Below are 20725 nucleotides of genomic sequence, written 5' to 3' on the forward strand. Positions count from 1 at the left end.
AACTCATAACAGTCCAAGAGATGAAGCTTAAAGAAACGACAGCAGTGGCCCTTTTAATAATATTGACTGCTAATGCATAGAAAGGTAAACTGTTCTCAGGCAAAGAAGCATAGCGGATGTTAAAAAACACAATAATAATCAGGGGCATTCTCCAGGGTGTGGAGTCATTAACTGAACTCAACAGGTCAGGCATTTCTCCTAACAGTACCATATCTACCTGAGGACAGCATATACCTTCTGCATGAAAATACAAGTCTGATATTTACACTTTGTGACTTGAATACAAAAGAACCTTAAAATCTAAGACTTTATATGTTTGTTATTTTTTTTTTTACCTGTTCCCTTGAGCTCTGCTTTCAAGCCCTTTGCTTTGCAGGTGGCTCTTGTAAGGGAAATCGGGTTTGTCCACATATGCAGATTCATTACAGCCCTCTGCCCCCCTATTTATGGGGCCTCTTACCACAAAATGGATCCCAGGCTTATAGATTTGAGGTGAATCTGGAGATGTGTCACCCAGATATCCCTTTCAAGGAGTGGTTTGTTGGGGTACCTCGGTGGCTCAGTCTGTTAAGCATCTGACTTCCGTTAGGTTATTGTTTCTGGTCCTGGGATGGAGCCCTGAGTTGCACTGGGCTCCCTGCTTGGCGGGAAGTTTGCTTCTCACTCTGCCCCTCCCTCCACTAATGCTCTCTCTCCTCTCTCACTTCTGCTCCCTCTCTCTCTCCCTTGAATAAATAAATAAAATCTTTAAAAAAGAAAGAAAGAAAGAAAGAAAGAAAGAAAGAAAGAAAGGAAGGAAGGAAGGAAGGAAGGAAGGAAGGAAGGAAGGAAGGAAGAAAGGAAGGGAGGAATGATTTGTTGCCTGAGAGTCTGGCAGCACAGTCAACAACAGCCTTGAGCAATCAGCCTTTTGAGGGGCTGCCTCAGGGGCAGCAAGCCACCATGCTGAAGGTCACACCCTTCCCCAGGGAGCCCCACAACCAAGGAGTGAGTGATCAAGGTGGGGGTATAGATACTTGGTCATTTCAGTCCAGTGCAAAACAACTTTTACAGGCCATTTTTGCTCCAAAATTCAAGGTGGTTGCCTGCAGTCTGTGTCACTGATTTTTACAATGTAACCTGATTTCTCCCCCTGCCTATTCATGTCATATCTAAGATTTTAAATAAGCTTTACTGAAAATAATCATTTCAAAGATAAGATTTCCAGAAATAGTTAAAGCCAAATATATTTTGGCATCAAGTTTTGGGAGCAAAATATTTAAGCCAATAAAAATATGCTAAAAAACACAATTAAAAAAAAATAAAGAGACAAGCCATGGACTGGAATATTTACAAATCATCTTTCTTTTAACATTTCTTTCAAGGCAAGTGTACAGGTGACAAATTCCCAGTGAGGTACCGTCCTTGTTTTTTTTGTTTTTTTGTTTTAAAGATTTTTTGGTATTGTCCTTGTTTTATCTCAGAAAGTCTTTATGTCTCCTTCATTTTGAAAGATAATTTGGGAATTCTAGGTTGGTAGTTGGAGGTGTGGTTTTCCCATAACTTTAAGTATTTCACTTTCTATTCCCCTCGTGCCTACATGGTTTTTGAAGAGAAAACCAGTGTAATTCCTCTATAGGGAAGTTACTTCATGTGCTGTTAGCCACTCTTAAGAATAAAAGCACAGCCTTTCCCTCTAGCACTTGATTCCATATTGACAGTTTCACTTAACCAATATATATTCCAAACACTGGGCTCGGTACTTGGAAATGATCTGAAAAACATAGATTCGATAAGATAAATTAGAACTCAGCTACTCATGTCTACAAGGAGCTTAGAAACTCAGAGGCTTTAAAACAGAACATTGGTCAATGAAACTATGAACTTTTTGAGGGCAGAGGCTTTACTGTGGCCTATCATTACTCAACCTTCTTTACATATGCTTCCTGGATTACCAAGGAGAATTATAAACTTGACAATCAGACATTGTATAAATCTCTAACAGTCTTAGTTGGTCTCTGACTGTTGGCTATCAACACTTTATCATCTTGTTGATTCCACAATAAATTCTCCATAGTAACCATACTCTCCAGTCATAATATGGCATGGCTCTACTTTTCCGTCACCCGTCCTCAGAAAATAATTACATTTCCCACGTAACTAAAAAAATAGAAACCACATGAGCTCCTTATCTACATGTAAATAAGAAAATCTTTTTTTAAAGAAAACGTTTAATAGTACAGAAGACCTATTAGATGTTAAGTATTTTTTTTAAAAAATGGATTGACAAATGACAAGCTTCCATATGATGTCTCAATATTCCAGTTACTCATTTCAGAAATGCATCTGAAGCAGAAAGTTCAGTCAACAATATGCCTTATAGGACCTTAAAGTCACATCTTTACATCATCTGTTAATCAATCCTCTTTGGATAGAAGAATCAAAATGTTTGTTATCCAAGTTTTTCACTGATTTAATCAAATCCCCTAAACAGAATCTTTGTCCTCTCGGAAATATTTATTCTCTTTGCAAAATATTTTAAGGCTTAAATTCAGAATATAAAAATTTTAAGATAAGCTTTTCACCATTTTATATTTTTTCTTTTTAATTAAAGATTTTTCTTTATTTATTCACAGACAGAGATCACAAGTAAGCAGAGAAGCAGGCAGAAAGCGAGGGGGAAGCAGGCTCCCCGCTGCACAGAGAGCCCAATGCGGGGCTTGATCCCAAGACCCTGAGATCATGACCTGAGCCGAAGGTAGAGGCTTAACCCACTGAGCCACCCAGGTGCCCCGCTTTTCACCATTTTAAATATTTCACTCACTCAGGTCTTTTTCACCTCATGCAAACTTTACACTGAAGATCCAAAGAGCTAGGGTATTTTCCAAATAGAAACATCTTTTTTCTTGCATAAAAAGATTTCATTGCATTCTATGTAAGCATCACTGTCTTCAATCATCCCCAAACGGACAGCAAGAAGTCACTGGGTGTGCTGTTTGTTTTCTACTCCCTACAGCCTGTATGCTCACACTCTAAGATGAAAGACAGAAAGTAAAGTGTGCCACTGTGTAGGCAAAAGGAAAATGAATGATTAATCACTATATATTTCTGTTCTTTAAAATTTGATTTTGGGGGCACCTGAGTGGCTCAGTAGGTTGCGTCTGCCTTCAGCTCAGTTTGTGATACCAGAGGCCTGGGATCAAATCCTGCATCAGGCTCCCTGCTCAGTGGGGAGTCTGCTTCTCCCTCCCTCTGTGCTCTCTAGTTTTCTCTCTCTCAAATAAATAAAATCTTTAAAAAATATAAAATAAAATCTGATTTTGTAGAATTTTTCATCATATCCATAAAACAGAAATACACACTGAAAAGGTAAATGTTTTAAGTGCTTAATACTTTTGTGTGTTGTTTCTACAAAGATAGTTTAAATGACTGCCTACTTCTGAGAGCAATTAAATCCGAAGCTAAACTGTGCATTTCAAAAAAACTCTAACACTATTCTCCAAAACAGCTCAATAGTGACCAATTAACCATCTCAGTAACTTGAGTCAGACATGCTGACCTATCTCTAAGCTTGGACTTGTAATGATTCAAAGAATCCACAACTCCACACAACTTCAACAAGAGACCTGATCTGTCAACACTGCATTCCATTACAAGCTAACCTATCCATAAGTCCCTTCTGGCTTTATCTCACAACCATGACAATGATAAAAAATTGAGGAAAGAGGATAAATCACCAATGACAATAATTACCCACACACATATTTGTGTCCATACCACACTGGGCACTTTTTATTTTTATCCCTTTTAAGATTTATTTACTTATTTATTTTAGAAAGAAAGGCAGAGAGAGATCACAGAGTGGGGTGGGGGGTAGATGGAGAGGGAGAGAGAGAATTTCAATCAGACTCCCCACTGAGCACAAAACCAGATGCAGGGCTCAATCTCACAACCCTGAGATCATGACCTACGCCAAAATTAAGAGTCAGAGGCTTCCCCGACTAAGGCCCCAGGTGTGGTTGTCCTGGCCGCTCTCTGCATGCTATCTCCTTTAATCCTAACCATCCTATAATGTCAGTAACACGATACCCATTTTACAACCATGAAGTGTGAGGCTCAAGAGGACACTTCACAAAATTTTATTAATGTCAGATGGTGACAACTATGAACAGGCTTTCTCCTACAGCCTACAACAACCATCGAAAAAGAAAAGCAATTGGTAAAATCCCCCTACAATTATGCTTCTTTAGACTGGTCAATTACTTCTTCTGGGAAACCAAAGAAATGACTTATAAGTGGAACTAAATAAGCCACTTATTTACTAAGTAAGAAACAAAATACAAAAGAATATGCCTTGCAACTATATTAAGAGAACACAGAAGTAGTTGCCAGATGACTCAGCCAAACAATAAATTACAGGTGAAAGTAGCAGCAGGAGAATTAAAACTGTTGAGCTGGCACTGGAGATTAAGAGACAGTCCCTGATCGCTGGGAAGAACCTTGAACACCGCCTCCTCAGTCACTCGACAAAGAAAGAATAAGTCCATTTTGTGAGAAAAACATCACATTTTCTTCTGGACTAAGACCCAGAGATAGCAGTGGCAACATTCGACCAAATCATCTAGCTACAGTCATGACCATCACACCAGAATCCATGACACCCAAAGACAGAGTGCAGGAAGACAGGAAACTTACTACCATTTTCCCGATTTACTACTATCTTTCTCTCCCAAGACATAAGTAAATTACTCTCAAAACATAGTTACTAGAAAGAAATACAGTAATCACATTTGCTAAATAGTATCCTGGCACCTTTGAAAAGCCTCAGGGTACAATCTGGGAGACCCAGAATACCAGGTTATGTGCCAACACTGAAGCCCAGAAAGAGGTAAGACATGACATGGGCCAGGTGAGCTGAAGAAAAACAAGACAAATAGAGGACATTAAGAAGACAAACAAAACAAATGAACAAAAACCGATGGAGTGAGAACAAACACCTATTCCGTTTTTTATTCAGGCCTCAGACACTAAGGCATCCGGATGAATGGCTGAAACTCCAGGGAAGAGAAAAATCAGAATTAGATGTTTTTCCCACAGCAAGAAAGTAAAATACTGAATATAAAAGTTTGAAAAGATGTAACAGGTTGACTTTTTTTTTTTTTTTTAAGATTTTATTTGTCAGAAAGAAAGAGAGAAAAAGGACACAAGTAGGGGGAGCGGCAGGAAGAGGGAGAAGCAGGCTCCCCGCTGAGCAATGAGCCCATCTGGGACTCTGTCCCAGGACCCTGGGATCATGACCAGAGCCAAACACAGACACTTAACTGAGCCACCCAGGTGCCCCAACGTAACAGGTTTTCAAAAGAAAATGCATTTTTTTAATCCATAGATTAATAATCTTTTCAAATACATCCTAATAAGCAAAGAAATTTTTAGTTCTAAAAATGCCAATATTTTCAGAGCCATCTAATTGGTTTGGCTTTCTTTCCTCTGCCACTTCTTCCTCCTCTTACTTCCCCTCTTCTTTTGTGCTTGCCAGTTCTCTCAGAAACAATAGATAAGATGGCACAGTCTTCCTACTATTCCGGTGGCTGAGCGACAGTTACATCCAAAAATTTCATACTTACACAGATTCTCTGCACATAACTGTTAATTCCCATTTAACTCACTGACAGTTCACAGTACTAATATCTCCACCTTACATTTTTCTTAATAAGATACTTACATATGCATGATCTCAATTTATTCTCACAACATGTAATATGGAAGGTAAACAGAGTCCATAGGCCCATCGTTCCCATTTTAAAACTAGGCAAACCAGGGTGCCTGGGTGGCTCAGTGGGTTAAAGCCTCTGCCTTCAGCTCGGGTCATGATCTTGGGGTCCTGGGATCGAGTCCCACATCGGGCTCTCTGCTCAGCGGGGAGCCTGCTTCCCTTCCTCTCTCTCTGCCTGCCTCTCTGCCTACTTGTGATCTCTCTCTCTGTCAAATAAATAAATAAAATCTTAAAAAAAAAATAGGCAAACTGGCACAGAGAAGTCAGGTAACCAGGACTGGGCATGAAGGTGGGGGGAGCTCCAGATTCAGCCTGGGGCTCTCCCAAAACTTCACACTAACGGCATGTCACAGATAACCATAGTATTTCTCAGAATACATGCAAATGTCAAAATTTCCTAAGAAACAGCAGAGGCTTTAAGTAGCTAAATTTTTCTACAAATGGACCCACCTTAAAAATGAAAATATGCTCCAATTCTTATGCTTCTACTTCAGTCCAATGAGAGCAGTGTTAAAAATGACCTGTGGATAAAAATAACTGAATAAAAATAAAATCTCTTTTGAGGTATGACAGCAGTACCTGCTCTTATTTAATATGTATATTTGCTCTCTTTCACTTAAATTTTTTGTTCTCTTTTTATGTAGATTAAAAATTTAATGGATGGAAAAGATAAAGAGGAAGAAGTCATAAAGGATCAAATATTGCAATGAGCACACTAACATGCCATCTGATGAATCCTCTGAGAAGTACTTAACTTCCAAACAAACTAAACTTCTAAGACTTATACTAGGATCTGAACATACCCATGCCTCAGAGTTACTTTATTTTGCATCTTTTCACATTTATCTAGCATTTCACAAACTATATTTATAGAATAGGAATATTCAATTTTTTCCTATATATAATTAGACTTGTATATTCAGCTCAAAGTGTACAAACACACATAGTAACCTAGGTATTTACAATGCAGACCCACACTATAAGAGCCTGTTTTTAAATGACATATCTGTGTAACTTACAATATTGTAATATATTGTAAGTAGGCATCTATCCATTAGATAAAGAATCCATATGTGTGAAAATGTTTTTAAAGTTAAACAAGACAAAGAGTTTGTGCTTAAAATAGAAAAAGATCACTAAAAAGATTAATTAAATTTAAAAAAATCAAAACAATCACTAATACCGTATAATGCTTAAGAACTAATAATTGCAGTATGGACTTCTTTGTCACATGATTCTAAGAGCAACGAAAAGCGACTCTGGAGTACAGGAGTTTGAATTTGAATCCCAACTCTATAACAGCATGGAAATACTGAAGATCGGCAATTCATTCTTCTGTTCAGATCCTCATATAAACTTAACTCACTTGCCTAGAGGCCACACATCAGTGACAACCTCAGCAATGTCACAGAGTAAATTAAAAAGTTACACGGCTAGTTAAATAGATGCCACAAAGTCTCTGTGTTAAACTTCCCCATTTTACTCAGAAAATGCCCTGAAGCTCAGTTTAGATCATTTAAAATCTCATTTTAGAAAAAGTTCAAATGAAGTTGGCAATCAAATCAATCCACAGCAGTTTAGAAGCACTGGTCAGATTCATTAAATCTGAATTTGGGGAGCTAGGGTTGCTGGAGGTACATAAAGAAAAGAGCAGAGAGAAACTGATAGATTATAATAACAAGAGAAATATGACATACAATGGGAAGAAAAAAATCATAAGGCATCCTGAAAATATTTGATATAGAACCACAGGACCATGCACTATATTACACCCATATTATAATCCAAATAAAGAGTATGCACAGTGATAAATTATATTCTATTTAAGAAGACAAGAAAGTACTTGATACTGGAAAGAAAAATTAACATATTAATAATTTAAAAATAAATTTTAAAAAATCTAATATGTAAAGAATTATACTTGAGGGGTGGGAGGGATGGGGTGGCTGGGTGATGGACACTTGGAAGGGTACGTGCAATGGTGAGCACTGTGAATTATGTAAGACTAATGAATCACAGACTTGTACCCCTGAAACAAATAATACATTATATGTTAATAAAAAATAAAATAAATTTAAAAATAAAGAATTATACTTTAACTCAAGAAGTAGATAGCTAGGAAATGCACTTGTTTGTGAATCTGAAAAGGATATTACTAGTAAAACCTAATAAATGAGATGCTAATGTAGTTAAATGAGCAAATACAGAGGACTTACGCCACATAATTAAGACCAAGCACTATATTAGATACAATAGTGTGAAGTCTCTCCCCTCATAAAGTTCACAGTTCAACAGAAAATGCCACCATATATATAAATAAATTTTAACACTATTTAGTTGTATAACAGAGGTATAAGTAAGAGACATATAGTATTTGGTTGTCTCTTAAATGTTGATGTGCAATGCTGAGACACTTTAATTTAGAAAGGGTTGTAAGTGTGACCTTAAAAAGGCTGGAACATATAAAGTACACAAGAAAAGATAAATCAAAAGTAAAACTCTGTGACACGTATTAAAAATGAGCCATCAAAAATTCCCTCCCTCCAGAGCACCCGGGTGGCTCAGTGGGTAAGCCTCTGCTTTAGGCTCGGGTCTTTATCTCAGGGTCCTGGAATGGAGCCCCACCTTGGCCTCTCTGCTCAGTGGGGAGCCTGCTTCTCCCTCTCTCTCTCTGTCTGCCTCTCTGCCTACTTGTGATCTCTCTCTGTCAAATAATTAAATAAAATCTTTAAAAAAAAAAAATTCCCTCCCTCCTTTTTTACTGCAATAGCAAAGAAAGCTACTGACAACAGTTAACATTTATTGAGAATTTATTATGTTCTAAGCTCTGCTCTCAGAGCCTAACATGTTTGAACACATTCAACCCTCAGCAACAACCGTATGACGAAGGTTCTATTATTTTCCTGGTTTAAAAATAAGAAAATGGAGGCACACAGACAATAATTTGCCCAAAGTTATACTAGCTAAGAAACAAAATTTAAATACTGGAAGTCTGGCTTTCGAATCCATGCTTTTCACCACTAGATACCTAAGAGGGAACTAAATGTCTAGTGATGTCTTACAGTATACTTCTCGAGAATCTTAGCATCCATATTCATCATGGATATTGATCTGAAATTCTCCTTTTTGGTGGGGTCTTTGCCTGGTTTGGGGATCAGGGTAATGCCAGCTTCATAAAAAGAGTCTGGAAGTTTTCTTTCTGCTTCAATTCTTAGAAACAGCTTCAGGAGAATAGGTATTATTTCTTTTTTCAAAGTTTGGTAGAATTCCCCAGGGAATCCATCAGGTCCTGGGTTCTTGTTTTTTGGGAGGTTCTTGTTTTGTTTTGTTTTGTTTTGTTTTTTAAGATTTTTTATTTATTTATTTGACAGAGATCACAAGTAGGCAGAGAAGCAGGCAGAGAGAGGAGGAAGCAGGCTCCCTGCCGAGCAGAGAGCCTGGTGCGGGGCTTGATCCCAGGATCCTGGGATCATGACCTAAGCCAAAGGCAGAGGCTTTAACCCACTGAGCCACCCAGGCGCCCCTGGGAGGTTTTTGATCACTGCTTCAATCTCGTTACTAGCTATTGTTCTATTCAGGTTGTCGGTTTCTTCCTGATTCAGTTTTGCTAAGATTCTCAACAAGATCCTAGCTAATAGGATCCAACAGTACATTAAAAAGATTATCCACCATGACCAGGTGGGATTTATCCCTGGGTTACAAGGGGGGCTCAACATTCGCAAATCAATCAATGTGATAGAACAAATCAATAAGAGAAGAGAGAAGAACCACATGGTCCTCTCAACTGATGCAGAAAATGCATTTGACAAGATACAGCATCCATTCCTGATTAAAATACTTCAAAGTATAGGGATAGAGGGAACATTCATCAAGTTCATAAAATCTTTCTATGAAAAACATATAGCAAATATCATCCTCAATGGGAAAAAGCTGACAGCCTTCCCTCCCAACACAACAAGGATGCCCACTTTCACCACTCTTGTTCAACATAGTATTAGAAGTCCTAGCAACAGCAATCAAACAACAAAGAGAAATAAAATGTCTTCAAATTGGCAATGAAGAAGTCAAACTATCTCTCTTTGCAGATGACATGATACTTTATATGGAAAACCCAAAAGACTCCAACTCCAAACTACTAGAACTCATTCAGCAATTCAGTAATGTGGCAGGATACAAAATCAGTGCACAGAAATCAGTTGCTTTCTAATACACTAACAATGAAAATACAGAAAGGGAAATTAGAGAATCGATTCCATTTACTACAGCACCAAGAACGATAAGATACCTGGGAATAAACCTAGCCAAAGAGGTAAAGGATTTGTACTCAAGGAACTACAGAACACTCATGAAAGAAATTCAAGAAGACACCAAAAAATGGAAGACCATTCCATGCTCATGGATCGGAAGAATAAACATTGTTAAAATGTCTATACTGCCTAGAACAATCTATACTTTCAATGCCATTCCAATCAAAATTCCACTGGCATTTTTCAAAGAACTGGAGCAAACAAGCCTAAAATTTGGATGGAATCAGAAGAGACCCCGAATTGCTAAGGAAATGTTGAAAAAGAAAAACAAAACTGGGGACATCACGTTGCCTGATTTCAAGCTTTACTACAAAGCTGTGATCACCAAGACAGCATGGTACTGGCATAAAAACAGACACATAGACCAGTGGAACAGAGTAGAGAGCCCAGATATGGACCTTCAACTCTATCGTCAAATAATCTTCGACAAAGCAGGAAAAAATACACAGTGGAAAAAAGACAGTCTCTCCAATAAATGGTGCTGGGAAAATTGGACAGCTAGGTATAGAGGAAGAAACTCGACCATTCTCTTACACCATATACAAAGATAAACTCGAAATGGATAAAAGACCACAAGTGAGGCAGGAATCCATCAGAATCCTAGAGGAGAACATAGGCAGAACCTCTTTAACATCGGCCACAGCAACTTCTTTCAAATATGTTTCCAAAGGCAAAGGAAACAAAAGCGAAAATGATTTTTTGGGACTTCATCAAAATCGAAAGCTTCCGCACAGCAAAGGAAATAGTCAACAAAATAAAAAGGCAACCCTCGGAATGGGAGAAGATATTTGCAAATGACAATACAGACAAAAGGCTGATATCCAAGATCTATGAAAAACTCCTCAAACTCAACACACACAAAACAGATAATCATGTCAAAAAATGGGCAGAAGATATGAACAGACACTTCTCCAATGAAGACATACAAATGGCTAACAGACACAAGAAAAAATGTTCATCATCTCTAGCCATCCAGGAGATTCAAATCAAAACCACATTGAGATACCACCTTACACCATTTAGAATGGCCAAAATTAACAAGACAGTAAACAACAAGTGTTGGAGAGGATGTGGAGAAAGGGGAACCCTCTTACACAGTGGGTGGGAATGCAAGTTGGTGCAGCCACTTTGGAAAACAGTGTGGAGATTCCTTAAGAAATTAAAAATAGAGCTTCCCTATGACCCTGCAATTGCACTGCTGAGTATTTACCCCAAAGATACAGATGGAGTGAAAAGAAGGGCCATCTGTACCCCAATGTTCATAGCAGCAATGGACAAAGTTGCCAAACTGTGGAAAGAACCAAGATGCCCTTCAACGGACGAATGGATAAGGAAGATGTGGTCCATATCTACAATGGAGTATTATGCCTCCATCAGAAAGGATGAATACCCAACTTTTGTATGAATGTGGACGGGACTGGAAGAGATTATGCTGAGTGAAATAAGTCAAGCAGAGAGAGTCAATTATCGTATGATTTCGCTTATTTGTGGAGCATAAGGAATAACACGGAGGGCATGGGGAGATGAAAAGGAGAAGGGAGTTGGGGGAAATTGGAGGGGGAGACGAACCATGAGAGACTGTGGACTCTGAAAAACAATCTGAGGGTTTTGGAGGGGCGGGGGGTGGGAGGTTGGGTGAGCCTGGTCGTGGGTATTATGGAGGGCACGTATTGCATGGAGCACTGGGTGTGGTGCATAAACACTGAATTCAGGAACACTGAAAAGAAATTTTAAAAATAAATAAAAATAAAAAAGAAAGAATGTATACTTCTCAAAGCATCACACATTGTTTTAAAAAAGATCTACTATCAGGGGTGCCTGGGCAGCTCAGTTGGGTAAGCATCTGACTCTTGATCTCAGCTCATGTCTCCAGATGCTTTTCATAAAAATGTCAAATTTTCCCCCAATGACTCCTACTTATTATAAAAACTCAAGAAACTGATATAGAATCAAGCATTTACTCAAACTTTTTAAAAAATATTTTATTTATTTGTCAAAGAGAACACAAGCAGGGGAAGCAGCAGGCAGAGCAAGCAGAGGGAGCAGACTCTCCGCTGAGCAAGGAGTGGAATGTGGCACTCAATCCCAGGACCCTGGGATCATGACCCAAGCCAAAGGCAGACACTTATGGACTGAGCCACCCAGGTGTCCCAACTCAAACTTCTTAATATAAACTGTACAATTAGCTAAACAAATAGGAGATGTAGTAGATGAGGGAGAGTTTTTCTTTATAGACAATTCCAGATAATAAATCAATATAAAGTAGAAATTAAAATACCATATTCTGCAACTCCTAATGAATTAAAGTATCTAGGCAAAATAGCTAATAGTATGAAAAAAAGAAAAGCCACCATATATTTTATATCTCCGGATGGAAGAAGAAATAGCATTCACGTACAAAACATGGGAACAAAGGGAGGAAAAAAAAGAAGGGAAGAAAGAGCAGGAGGTGGGAGAGAGGGAAGAAGGAAGGAAGAAACAAAGAGAGGGAGGGAGGGAGTGAGGGAGGGAGTGATAGAGGGAGGAAGGAAGGGAATCTGCATTTGATTAAGCCTCTAGATCCTTCTATCACCTTATAAAAAATACACAGGAGAGAAGTACATGTTAAACTGTACCACAGAGACATCATCAGCAATATCTAGCAAAATACATATCAATAACCATAAAGAACATTATTTGGACCTTGAATCAAAATATAAAAAGAAGACTTATGAAGCCACTGGCAAATCAACTATTAACTAAATATTTAATAATACTCAGAAATAACTTTTATTTTCAGGTATGATAATTAAATTATGGTTATAACATTTTAAAGGGGTTTTTATCTTTTAGAATGACATACTGAGGGGCTCCTGTGTGGCTCAGTCAGTTAAACATCTGCCTTTGGATCAGGTCACAATCCCAGGGCCCTGAGATCGAGCCCCACATGGGGTTCCTTGATCAGCGGGGAGTCTGCTTCTTCCTCTCCCTCTGCCCCTCCTTCCTGGGCTCATGCTCTCAATCTCTCTGTCTTTCCTCTCTCATTCACTCTCTCTCAAATGAATAAATAAAATCTTAAAAAAAAAATAACATACTGAAATTATTACATACACAATGGTGGTATCTGAGATCTGCTTTGTTTCACAAGGGAAGGAAGAAGTGGGCAGATGGATGAACCAAGATTAGCCCAGAGTTAATAACTGCTAAAGCCTGATGGTGGCTACATAGGGGTTCATTCTGCTATTCTGTCTACCTTGTATATTTGAAGGTTTCCAAAATACAATTTAAAAAAAATATGAAGTATAAAATAAATCAAAATAAATGGTACTTACATTTTGTAACAATGTACTTTTAAGAATTTAAAACGTAACTACATGTTCCTATGTTATAACAAAATAATAATTCTAACTCATGTCTGAACTAGTAGATATGTGTCTTAATTGTTTAACTAAAATGTAATGTTCTGAGACAATTATCATATGATCTCCCTCATATGAGGAAGTTGAGAGGCAACGTGGGGGGTTTGGGGGGTAGGAAAGGAATAAATGAAACAAGATGGGATCAGGAGGGAGACAAACCACAAGAGACTCTTAACCTTCACAAAACAAACAGAGGGTTGCTGGGGGTGGGGGGTAGGGAGAGGGTGGTTGGGTTATGGACATTGGGGAAGGTATGTGCTATGGTGAGTGCTGGGAAGTGTGTAAACCTGGCGATTCACAGACATGTACTCCTGGGGCTAATAATACATTATATGTTAATAAAAAAAATTAAAATTTTTTTTTAAATGTTATATTCTGTATATAAGTAACGGTCGAACTCTTTTTTTTTTTTAGATTTTTTTTAATTTATTTATTTGACAGAGAGATCACAAGTAGGCAGAGAGGCAGGCAGAGAGAAAGAGGAGGAAGCAGGCTCCCTGCTGAGCAGAGAGCCCGACGCAGGGCTTGATCCCAGGATGCCATGATCATGACCCGAGCTGAAGGCAGAGGCTCAACCCACTGGGCCACCCAGGAGCCCCACGGTCGAACTCTATTAAGTATAGCTAGTACATTGAAAACAGCAATTTCTCTGAAAATGGAAAAGTAGTGATTTTAAAAATATAAGCAAACTGCCAGACTTTAAATGTTTTACTTCCAAAGTTTTTTGTTCATGTCAGCTGGCACTAGGAAGACATATGGTGAACTACTGGGGTGCACAGTTTGGCTCAAATTCTTCATATATGGATAATACATATGTAATTTTTATTGTATGATGAATCCTATTAAGTGAGAAACAGTTGTATTCATCATAAAAAGGTGAAAAGAACAAAGGCTTTGAAATACAATTTTTGATCCCTCACTTAAGTTTTACATCATCTCAAGCAAGTTCCAACTCCTTTATCTGTAAAATGAAAAAAAATAATTTCTTCCATATAGTGTTGTGATATGTGGATTTGATATATTATAAAAGATAGAATATATTTTAATCTTTCATATAAGCTACAAAAGTGCCAGTATAGACACACACACACACACACACACATCTCCTAGCACTGTTCTGTTAGTGTTTCACAGTAGCTAATATTCTAATTGTCAATATCTAATCATTATTCTGATAGCTAATAGTACTGTTATGTCTCCTGATATTAAACTCACTTCTCGGGGTGCCTGGGTGGCTCGGTGGGTTAAGCCTCTGCCTTCGGCTCGGGTCACGGTCTCAGGGTCCTGGGATTGAGCCCTGCATCAAGCTCTCTGCTCAATGGGGAGCCTGCTTCCCCCTCTCTCTCTGCCTGCCTCTCTGCCTACTTGTGAGCTCTGTCAAATAAATAAATAAAATCTTAAAAATAAAAGAAAAGAAAATAAACTGACTTCTCTCCAAATGCCAACAATATTCTCCACTGGTATAAATAATAATTTGAAAAACATATCCACTCTGATGAACTAAGAAACCCCTTTATACACTGAAGCTATGAGTGTCCTTTATGTAATCAGCAGGACAAGAATTTGCCTATAACTTTTATTTACCTAAGTTGTAAAGATTTGGGGATAAATAATGTTGTTACAAATGTTTCAAGATAGGCTGCTTTCAGTCACATAACCAAATGTAAATTATATCTGGAATTTATCTTTGGTGTTTGATGGATAAGTCTACCCTAAAAATACCAAAGTAATTCACTGGACTAATGGTTCTGTAAGAAAATTCTTACCCTTGAAGATAAAGTAGCAATAAGAATGACCTTTCTTCCAACTCAACTGAGGCCCTAGGGCATATCTCCCATGTACCTTAAAGCTTTCTTTTGTCATAACTTGTTTTATCATTCACTGCTTTACATACTAGTCCCATAATTGGAATATAAGCTCCAAAAAGACAAAGGAAAACTTTTTTTTGAGGGGGGTATCATCAGCATAGAGAGTGCCTGGCAACAGCAACTGCTTAACATGTGTTTGCTGAATTCACATACGAGTGTATACACTTGCTTCCCTAAGGACTTCTGGATCAAATCATTAAGTACCCCCTTGTTAAACACTCCATGGTGGGACTGAGCCTACTAATCCTGGGACCAGAACCTAGAGAGACTTCCATTGTGGTCTTATCCTACCCTTATTCTGCAGAGGGCACATCTACTTCAGATCATTCAAATTCAGCACAGACCCTATCCCTCGGTTCCTCTTCCAAGCGTAGCCTCCAATCTGCCACACCAGCTAACATTCACTGACAACACTCTCTGCGAAAAGTACTCTACCAAAAATTCATGTGATCTTTATGATATCCTAGGAGTAAGTATTAGTATTATTCCTATTATTCCTATCTTACAGGTGAAGGCTAAGGCTTAAAGAGGTTATAAAATACACCCAAAGTCCCAAGGTCAGAGAGCAGAGGAAGGATTTGAGCCAGGGCTGTCTGAATGTGATCCACATTCTCAATCACTGACTCCCCTGAACAGAAGACTACTATTAAACAAAACTTTTCAAAAAAAGACTCTGACAGTCCCTTGAGATTTAAATAAGCTTTAGAAAGCAACATTAGTTTCCTTTGGGGAGTCCTTCATTTTTTCCTCTTACATTTTCTGCCACACAGGGACCCTAATCAACAGAAGCTACTCTAAGACAGCAGCAGACAGAGTTTAGGATAGAAATCATGCTTAAAGAAAAAAATCTTAGCAGTCTAGAAATCCTGTGAACAAGACTAGAAAAATAATGAAAAGGAGAGATGCAGAATCTAAGTGTATAAAAGACTAGATCGCTATTAATGACTAACATCTATATAGAACTTAAAAGCTACAAAGCCCATAAAAATACACACACTAATCCACTAAACAGGGATTTCCTAAGGTACATGGAGTAATGTAGATTTGACACTGAAACTTTCATTAGAGTAAAATAGTAAAGCCTAATGAGTAAGACAGTTCTTCCCAAGTTTACATCTCAGCTTTAAGAATCACTGCATGGCTTTAAGAAAGGTACTTATCAACCACACTGAGCCTCAGTTTCCAGGTATGTAAAATAGAAATAATACCTCCTGTACAGCAAAATCATGAGAAAAACCATTAATACATCATGTTGTCCAAAGCCATTAACCTAAGTACATCTGTTCAAAAGCAGCAGCAGCAAAGAAACTATTACTGAGCTGTCCTCAGGCTTAGATTCCCAGGTAGAACCAGACTGCCTACATGGGGCTCCCCACCCATATAGGTATATCTAAAAACACTGTTCTTCACCAGAGCAGGCTTCAAGGACAAGCAATAAGAATAATTAGCACAGGGACACCTGGGTGGCTCAGTGGGTTAAGCCTCTGCCTTCGGCTCAGGTCATAATCTCAGGGTCCTGGGATTGAGCCCCGAGCCCTACATCAGGCTCTCTGCTCAGCAGGGAACCAGCTTCCCCCTCTCTCTGACTGCCTCTCTGCCTGCTTGTGATCTCTGTTTGTCAAATAAATAAATAAAATCTTAAAAAAAAAAAAGTGGTTAGCATATACTTTTTTTTTTTTTTTAACTGAGCTCTATGCCTAACGTGGGGTCTGAACTCATGACCCCAAGATCAAGAGTCTCATGCTATACCCACTGAGCCAGCCAGGCACCCCGGTTAGCACATACCTTCTAAAGGGTAAAAGCCACTGGGAAACTATTAACCACTCCCAACTTAGATTAACCAAACTGCTTTCCTGATAACACCAAGTTGGGATCAGTACAGTCATTGTTGACAAGTAAGGAAACGATTTCACCTAGAGTGGAGGCGAGCAAGAATGGAAATAGCTCTTGTAACAAAAAGGCTGGCCTCTTCCTGTTTCATCCTATGAGAAACCCTGTGACACCTCCCTCTGCCTCCCTCCTTAGCCAATTACATGGCACACAAGGATGAACCATGAAGGTTCACAGGAGAGTTGAGGGCAACAGATCAGTACCAGTAACAATAGCCAGGATCTGAGAGTTTGCTGTGTGCCAGGCTCTTCAAGTGCTTGACATGTTTAATAATTTAATTCTCACAGCAAGGCCACAAGGTAGGCAGTAATACTGTTAGATCTAAAAAAAAAAAAAAAAAAAAAAGAAGAAAAAGAAAAGAAAAGAAAAGAAAAAAAGAAAAAAAGCATGGAGAACTGTAATAACTTGCAAATCCATTCAGCCACTAAGCAGTGAAGTTGGACTCAAACCCAGATAGATAACATAATGTGATAAATGCTGGAAGGCCAGTTATGAGAACATCGAGGCCCCCAAATTTAAGTAAATCAGTTAGGTATAGATCCAGTTAATACATATATTTTAGGGGCACCTGGGTAGCTCAGTCGGTTAAGCGTCTATCTCTTGATTTTTGGCTCAAGTCTTGATCTCAGGGTTGGGAGATCAAGACCCGCAGCAGACTCTGCCCTCTCCCTCTGTTCCTCCCCAACACGCTCATGCTCTAAAATAAATTTAAAAAAAATCTTTAAAATAAACAAATAAATAAATATGGTTTAAAGTCTTAAAAATCCTTAGAAATACACAAAGAGAAGGTAAACAAAGACATGGGCCCCATCTTTAAAACCTTCATGGGCCATATAGATAACAGCTCAGGTTCACTACCTCTTAGCAGAGACATCAACAGTTGTTACATTTGGTTTTGCTCATACAAAGAAGTTTAAAAACAATAAATGGTGATCGATTAGGGCAATGCATTGCCCAAATGAAACCAGTAGGCATTATTAAACTGATTTACAATCAGGACAAAAAAAGTGATCACATCATAAAATATCATGAACCACTCTGGCAAAGAATGGCTAAAAGGTTAGGCCATTTTCTGTAATACACAGGTTTTACATGGAGTTGCATATCCACCTGATACCTTTATTAGAGAAGAAGCATCACACAATCAAGCCAGTAAAGGTCTTTTTGAGATGAGCCTGCCCACACCAGTTAATTAACCAGATGTTTCATTCAGTGACACATCTAACAGACAAGTTATTCTTTCTTGAAGCAACAGTCTTAGGGAGATTTTCTGGAATTAAACTGCCCTCAGTTTTATCGTGTGAAGAAATTAGTCCTATAATACATGTATACTACTAGTCAATCCTCATTATCTGCAAAGTGTAATTTAACATTTATAATATTAGCCCCATACTCTTATCCAATAAAACATTTCTCCCTGATTTCCTAATTTATTCAACACAGAACTTGATCTTCCCCACAAAACAAGTTTACTCTCCAAATTTACTCATTTATTTTAATGCAACTTTCTGATCACTCAGCTTGAAACTCTCGTTGTTACTGACTTCTCCATCTTTTCCACTCTGGATCTCCTCATGCCAGGATTATTAAAATATACTTAACTGGTCTTTCTATTTCAACTAACCTCTCCTTCTTTTTTTTTTTTTTTTAAAGATTTTATTTATTTATTTGACAGTGAGAGAGATCACAAGTAGGCAGGGAGGCAGGCAGAGAGAGAGGAGGAAGCTGGCTCTTCTCAGAGCAGAGAGCCCGATGTGGGGCTCGATCCCAGGACCCTGGGATCATGACCTGAGCCAAAGGCAGAGGCTTTAACCCACCGAGCCACCCAGGCGCCCCCTAACATCTCCTTCTAATCCTTTTTCTAAGACTGAAAATTCACTCTTAAAAAGCAATGTTTTTACTTTGCTTTCTTCTATCCCAGAACCAAAGATGGAAATATATAAGATCACCTAATAGAAGCAATATTCACTTCGGTAATCAAGAAGGCTGGGTTTTAGCCCCAATTTCTCCACTTATTTGAATGATCATTTTGGTTTCCTTAGCTAGAAAACATGAGTCCTAGGCTATAAGAACTCTGCGATCACTTACTTTGAGAGTAACAAATCTCTTGTCCTGGAATTCATGGTCCAACGTAACGGAGCTAATTGAACTCATCTACAACTATCCCCCAGCAAGTATTCTCCTACCCTTAGCTACTGTCTATATGCTCCTGAATATGTCAGTCATGCTTGTGCCATACTTATTCCTTCTTCTAAAATGACCTCACCCTTCTCTTACCAAAAACATTCTCAAACAGAAGGGTTACAAGGAATTGTGTTCTTCTTTGTCCTTTTCTGACATTTGCAAATTTTTTACACTCTGTATTATGTATGCACTAAATGTTTGGGGGGGGGGGGAAGATTCCCAAACCAGAGGTATAAGGAAAAAATATTTCAACACACAAAGTTTAGTGATAATTACCTAGTAATTATCAATAATATGTCCTTTTACTTCCTAGAGATTTTATTCCTTGTATGTATCTGGCCCCATTAACTCTAAAATTTAACCTTTAAGCTGTGGCCCCCATTAAAGGACTCAATAGTTAATGAACTGATTTTATTTTGGTTCTTTGAAGTGCACAGTCTAATTTATCAATGCTCAGATGAAGTGGATATCAATGTAGTTAGTGAAAGTACTTAATTTTAGCATCAACAAATTCACTCCGTTTCCAAGGAAAAACCAATTTTTAAACACCAAACCATACTATTTTATGAGCAGCAAGTTAGTTCCAATCATATCAATTCAGTAATTTTGTAAGTTATTTTTTATGAGCTGATCTGAGAACCCCCAATTACCCTCTCCAAAACCGCACTGATAAGAAAATGCCAGTTGATGAAATAATAACTGGGAAGGAAGGCCAAACACGCTCTCAGTTCCCCCCGGGGATCATTCAGTTTACCGAAAGGAGAAAACAAGGACCCAGAGATACCACACAGACCTGATTTTTGACATACAACAGAACCAATACTCATTTACAAAAAAAAAATCAGTGCCCCTTAACATACTAAAAAGAGCAAAGAATGTGCTCTCAGAAGGCCTGTGCCAAACCCACCATTTACTAACATATCACCACAGGAAAGTCTCACAAACTCGTGTCCTCAGATATCTCAGCAGCAAAATGGGGATCGTCATAATACCAGCCTTGTCTACTACATAAGACCTTTGAGATTCAGGGGTGCCTGAGTGACTCAGTGGGTTAAGCCTCTGCCTTCAGCTCAGGTCATGGTCTCAGGGTCCTGGGATCGAGTCCTGCATCGGGCTCTCTCCTCAGCAGGGAGCTTGCTTCCCGCCTCTCTCTGCCTGCCTCTTTGCCTCCCTGTGATCTCTCTCTCTGTCAAATAAATAAATAAAGTAAAATCTTTAAAAATAAAAAAAAAAAAGACCTTTGAGACTCAAATAACACAATTATGTAAAAGTGTTCCCATAACAGAAAAAATGCTTCATAATGCAAATTAAGACATTATGTAAGTA

The 20725-nt window shown here is 38.4% G+C and overlaps 1 protein-coding gene across 2 annotated transcripts in view; it reads right to left on the bottom strand.

The window, feature by feature from the left end:
* EPS8 (epidermal growth factor receptor pathway substrate 8) overlaps positions 1-20725 on the bottom strand; it is a 179412-nt gene that overhangs the window by 113663 nt on the left and 45024 nt on the right. Inside the window, exon 2 of one of the 2 annotated variants that reach the window (XM_032855076.1) lies at positions 6203-6273. The exons of the other annotated variant lie outside the window; for it this stretch is intronic. The gene's annotated coding sequence lies outside the window, so the exon portion shown is untranslated. The remainder of the gene's footprint in view (positions 1-6202; positions 6274-20725) is intronic. 2 annotated transcript variants of the gene reach the window in all.

The sequence above is a fragment of the Lontra canadensis genome, unplaced genomic scaffold (genome assembly GCF_010015895.1).
Source record: "Lontra canadensis isolate GAN:19392208 unplaced genomic scaffold, GSC_riverotter_1.0 scaffold9, whole genome shotgun sequence".
NCBI lineage: Eukaryota > Metazoa > Chordata > Mammalia > Carnivora > Mustelidae > Lontra > Lontra canadensis.